Genomic DNA, 6238 nt, shown 5'->3' on the forward strand with positions numbered 1-6238 from the left:
AAATTCAAAACAACCATAATTTTTGCCAAGTCTATTCCGTAATTCTTTTACGTTCCCAAATTTACAAAATTCATTAAATAAGGTTTCATAATTCCAGTCTAAGGGACTGGTTTTCCATACAAAATGTTTGTAACAAGGAGCTCATTTGAAAAAGGCTCCAAAGTCACAATAGAGGAATTACCAGAATTTTCCTTGTCCTTTTCCTTGCCCAAGTCGTCAACAGAAGGTTTTAGTGTCTCCATAAGACGTACAATTGATGATTCGTCCAGGTAGCCCCCCACCCACCATGGAGCCACATTTAGAGGACAGTGTTATCCCATACAGGGCTGCCCTAGGGGTACCACCCAGATATACACCCCACCCTCAGTGCTTAAGGCGTCATGATGTCCGTCGAGATCAGACCCAGCACTAAGAGAAGGGTTTGACATCTAAATTTTCCCCTCGCTCGACCACGTTAAGTACTCGAGTTCTACGGGTGAGGGGGCATGCCAACCATCCTCACCCTCCATCAAATCCAATGAACAAGTCCAAATCATGTCTAAAACCAATCCAAGTCATCAACATAAAATCCGTGCCTTATAGAAGGAGGAAGCAGAAGGAAGAAAAGTTTTAGTAAAAGGAAAAGGGCTGACTTATTTAGTTGGATCAACAGCTGGGCACCAAGGCCCAGCAAGGAAGTAGTTCCCACCAGGCATCAGGGCCCAGCTGCTGAACCCTAAGCCGCCCATCCTCAGCAAGGCTTCAGCATCTGGGGGGAAATACCTACTATTCCATCAGTAAGTAGGCTAGATATGTATTCTAACTAAACATAGTAATTTCATTATATTTCGAGAAATGTTTCAGGCTGTATCTCCCAGCCCCCCCACCAAAAAAAATTTGATTTTTATTTTTATTCTGAGAAATAATACAGTCTGTAGGCTAGAGCCTGAATTTAAGAAGAATTATAAATATTTGTCTTTAAATTTGAAGTGTGTGTGAAAAATCTAGTTTGCAACATTGTTCTACTCTACAATATAAATTGATCAATATTTAAATGCCAAATAACATTTATTACTTTAATTAATCACTAGCCTTTTATGTTTAGTTGATCGTTAATTAGTCTAAAATCTGGCATTATTCTAGCATAATCCAATGATAAATCTAGAATCTTTTAGGTCTATTTAGCATAATATCACGACAATTCTCGCATATCTTCCAGAAGGTTTGGGAACACTGTACCACTCACCTGGGTGACCGACCAGCCTCGGAATTTGGGTCAAGCTGTCGGAAAGACGTCTTTGTTCGAAAATCACATTCTGCATCGGTTACCAGGCGGAATTCTAGACAGATTTCACACCAAAATCCCTCTTTAATCAACTTTTCTCGGAATTTACTTTGTTATGACTGACATCCAGTTAGTTCTACACAATAAACAATACTGAACGAAAATGCGCAGAAACATTGCGCAGTTACTCTGTTTCTTCCCAAAGCCAGACTTTAACTAATGGTTTTCAGAAAGTGTTCACTAGATGGCACTGCTAACATTGTTCATATAACTCATCTAAAGTTTGTTAATGTTATGTCACTGTTGCGGGGCTGAATCATACTGTTTCAGCCACGCAATTACTTTGTGCAATCTGAGTAAATGATTGCAAATACTGAAAATATGGTTCAACTCTTACATTTTTTTTAAATATTTCGTCAAACAGTAGTTCAAGTAGGATTACTCTAATAGCTTGGCACATTCTCGAAAATTTTGAGCTTCAACGCAATTCTGAATATTATTAGAATTGTGCAATTAATGCGCAGAAAGCTGAAGAATTTTGGTTAGCAAATGCGATATTCTATTTTCCTTCCTCCCTCCGTTACTTTGCCAGGAAAGAGACTAACTTTTCTCATTTAGGAGATTGTTATTTGCATGAATTTTCTGCTCACAAGATTGATTATTTGATTACATTTTCATCTGTATTTCCCTTGTATCACAATCTATGTATCCTCCGTTCTACTTATAAAAAAACAGGATAGAAAAACAAACAAGAAAGTTGTAAAATTTTATATCTATTTAGATAGAAAATCAAACGTTCAATTGCCATATAACAAACCATAGCATGGATATAAAACTGCAATTTATTTACTACAAAACGATTGTATCAATAAAGTGTTTCACTTTATTATTCCTTTACAGTGAAACATGAAAGGGAATGCAAAAGAGATTCACATCATTTTTAGGCACTTTTCATTGATATAAAGCTGCTTACATCATTGGGATCTTACATTAAAATCATATCTTATGACTCAGTACTTAATTGAAGTAGTAAGGGTGTTTTATTCGTAGAGCCTAACATGCAATTGCCTTGTTATTCTCTGTAGTGATAACAGTAAATGCACAAATTATCACCGGGTTGCAAATTCCCGAGATGTATCCTGGTTTTACACAAACTCCAGGTGTTTTTGCTACGCCCCTAGGTTAGGTTAGGTTAGTCTATTACAGTTCGGGAATATGCCACCAGGTTTACCCATACAACGACTAAGATAATTCTTTGGGGAATGGAGTCTCCTTGGCTTTCTATCATTATTCGTATTTATCCTCAAATCCTTTGAGAATGATCAAGGTGCGTTAAAATAATGGAAGCTATATTTCCATCACTTTCATTCATTGCACTGAAATACCACAAATGCATATCTGCATCTTAATCAATAAGGTGAATCATAGATTTCTTTATTCTTCAAGTCATTAGCGAGAAAATTCTATTGGTATTCTTTCCTGTGTACTACAAGCTATGCAATGTCATATGGCTACCACGGAATAATCAAAACCTACTCTATGAAATTATTTTATAAGTTAGTCCGATGTCTTTTCATTCATATCTTAGCAAAGTCAATCCTTAAATGGCCACTGACATTATGAATATACTTTACCCTTAAGAGGTTCAATGCTTGGAATCTGAGCTAAATTTCAATGTCAACAATGATCATTGAGATATTTCCTCGTTAATGGAGCTAATGTTTGTACCTTTAGCAATACAACTAGGATGAGAAACTTTGGTGTTAAGATACTCAAAGCTCCTGGTTACAGTAGAAGCAAAAACTGCTATCTATAAAGTAATTTAGGACACTGCAACAACAAAATCAATGAGGATATATAGGGCTAAATTAAAGTCGTCCTAAAGTTGTTTTCTTGAGTAGTAGTACTCTGCATGAAATCTCACAAACACTATCCCCTTGTTCCCTCAAGATTGAAGGTTTCGTGTAATGGAATCTAATACCATTCTCCAATTCGGAATGCTTCCAACAATCGAACACTAACCTGCGGTAACATGGAAGCCAGGATGCTGATAATATCCAGTCTAAAACTACACCAAAACGAAATCATGTTCAGTAGTGTCAGTGGCCCTTTGAAAGGATCTGAGCGAGAAGATATGGTTGGTTAGTAAAGTGTTCAGACTGGCTAACAGTAACAGTTTATAATAGAGCTGCACATACACACACACACACATCATATATGTTAGAACATTCTTTTGAAAACAAATATTAGCAATTACAAAAGATTTAAAAAACAAAATCATCATACTTTCACTCAAGATCTGAATAACAGAAATGGTCTCAAGGTCTCTCAGAAGCCAAATAGATTAAGTATATACGTGTTCAAACTATCAACGCTCTACCATCATTGCTCATTAGGCAATCTTCAGTCGTAGATATTTCATTCCATCCTGAACTCTTCAAAAATGTTAACCACTCTCATAGGACTACGTATTCCACTTTTATCTTCAAGCAACACTTTCATTTCCTACGGTGATCAAGCCGTTAAAAAAAGCTCAGTTTGACTAAAATAATCAATGATAACCCATTGATAGAAAATTATGCTAGTCACACGTAAGATTATCTCATCACAACCCTGCTCCGTTGTCATCTGGGGTAAGAAGGAATGGACAGGTTCTTATAATTAATCTTTAAGAATATTTATATTTAAGTACAGGTATTAATTTCGTGGGAATTCTCCTAGACAGTTTACGAAATAACATAGAAAACGACTTACTTTATATGGTAATAATTCTTATCTTTTATACATTACTATTTAAAAAGTTAGCATTTCAGAAAATGCAAGTCTTTCTATATACAGAAAATACTTAGCACTCCAAGAGCAAGAGTATAACACATGCACGATTAAAAAAATACAATATATTCTTTACACAGTTAAATTAAATATACACTAAAATACTTTCATATTATTATTCCATGATCTAAGGTCTAAACTATTGTCAGTAACAAATGCTAGTTAAAAAATACGAGTACAGTAATAAGGAAAAACAGGTGCAAAGGGAAATAATACAGTGAAACATTTCAAGTTCGCGGGTAAATAAAGAATAAGTTTCTTGTTATGAAATCATCTCAAGAGAAAATGGGTCCTAAAACCTAAACACTTTATGGATACGACACAGAACAAAGTATAAACATTTCGTGAAGTTAACCAAAACGAAATACCTGCTACTGTAACTGTGCATTTCAAACTTACGGTTTCTCAATGGAAAATGTTTTTTCGAAATCACGAATCTACATCCGAGACACCACTGGAAAAGGGTCTACCATTGACATGTGCCATAACTTAGCAAAATTTACATATCTCGCACAATCTACCTTCTGATAAACTCAACTAATTTATAGTATTGGTAATAATGAAAGGTAGTCCAGTAAAGCTTACGGTACCTTGTAAGATTTTCATTCGAAAATACCAGCTTGTTACAAACCATTATTAAATAATCCTTCATGTTACATCGGTTACATTTATGTCAGTGATTTCTGGATATGTGTTGCTTGACATACTATGAAATACACTACCGCAGGTTATTGGCAAAATCGATTTTATGTAATTTCAGTTAAGCTAGGTACGTAACTATCGTTTGTCATACATATAAAAAATTTAATTCCGTGAAATCTTACGAACTGCTCCTGATACACTTGATGCCAGCTAATTCAGTTTCGAAATAAAATTTTTAGGTGATATCGCCTTAAATTATTTATAAAAAAATGGTCAGTGGTTTAAGCATACTCTAATTATGTGTTGATGGCTTGACGATGGAGATTCTGAAGTACTCTAATTAGTAGATGAAATAGACCTATGTCCCTATGTAAAACTATATTAACAATTTATATACCACTAAAACTATTTACATTAGTTTACATATTTGGATCGCTTCAGTATATTTCATGACTGCAAACTGAATGTTTAGATTGAAAAGGAAGACTGCAGATGTAGTTTAACTTAAATTGCTTTTAACTTTGTAAGTAGAATAGGCAGAATACAAAGTAAGCCTACATTCACAGAGGCAATACGGTTAAGGAACTTCACCTCGACTGATGATTCACTGACACTGAACTTCAAATCTGACAGACCAAGGCATAACGTACACACTCTACAAAGACATGCCAGAAATCTAGAAGACTTTCTTCTATAACCCGATAACATTCTTTCACAACCATAGTTAACCGAACGGGTAGATCTAGGTAATAACTCCGCGTCAGGTATTTCTTTGGAAATTGGTTTCATATAGTATTTGGGCTGCTTATTAAGAATTTACAGTTATTTTTTGGGGGGTCGACTGTAATTAACCCCCAGGGGCTATAGTAGATTCACATCAACCGTGCATTTGATGTCAAGGTCCTTCCCTTACGACGCTCCTGATTGGCTGTTGATAAGCCAATCACAGGGTAGGAAACTCTCAGTCCTTCTCGAGAGTTCACATAGGCAGGATGTATGTTCCACCTCTCCTGAAAGACGTATACCTCAGGAGAGATGGCACATACATCCTGCCTATGTGAACTCTCGCGAGAGACTGAGAGTTTCCAGCCCTGTCATTGGCTTATCAACAGCCAATCAGGAGCGTCGTAAGGGACTGGCCTAGACGTCAAATGCACGGCTGATGTGAATCCACTATAGTACTAAACACGGCGAAATACAATTGGTGACCCAGGCTGTCGTATTCGCGGGAACGTTCCTTGCAGTCTGTGCGGAGTTGTTGCCTAGAATTACCGTGGAACGATCTACGGTAAAGTTCCGAGATCAGAATGACATTACCTTGAGTATTTTATCTCTCCTTTGAACGCTGAAGTCCGTAGCTCCATTCCGCAGCAGCAGGCGGCTTCTTATCACTAGAAGGACAATGTTTTGACTGTAGGCAGGTAGATCTTGGCAGTTATCAAGGAAACAACAAATGGTACGATAGTCGTGTTCTTATCAAAGGTTAACTGCTTTTGAATC

At 36.4% G+C, this 6238-nt stretch overlaps 1 protein-coding gene across 1 annotated transcript in view; it reads right to left on the reverse strand.

The window, feature by feature from the left end:
* Positions 1 to 2017: 2017 nt before the first annotated feature.
* The window catches only part of LOC135205996 (neuropilin-2-like), an 86586-nt gene continuing 82365 nt past the window's right edge, over positions 2018 to 6238 (reverse strand). The window contains exon 8 of the mRNA XM_064237167.1: positions 2018 to 6238. This exon is cut by the window's right edge and continues 1423 nt beyond it. The gene's annotated coding sequence lies outside the window, so the exon portion shown is untranslated.

Source organism: Macrobrachium nipponense, chromosome 29 (genome assembly GCF_015104395.2).
Source record: "Macrobrachium nipponense isolate FS-2020 chromosome 29, ASM1510439v2, whole genome shotgun sequence".
Lineage (NCBI taxonomy): Eukaryota > Metazoa > Arthropoda > Malacostraca > Decapoda > Palaemonidae > Macrobrachium > Macrobrachium nipponense.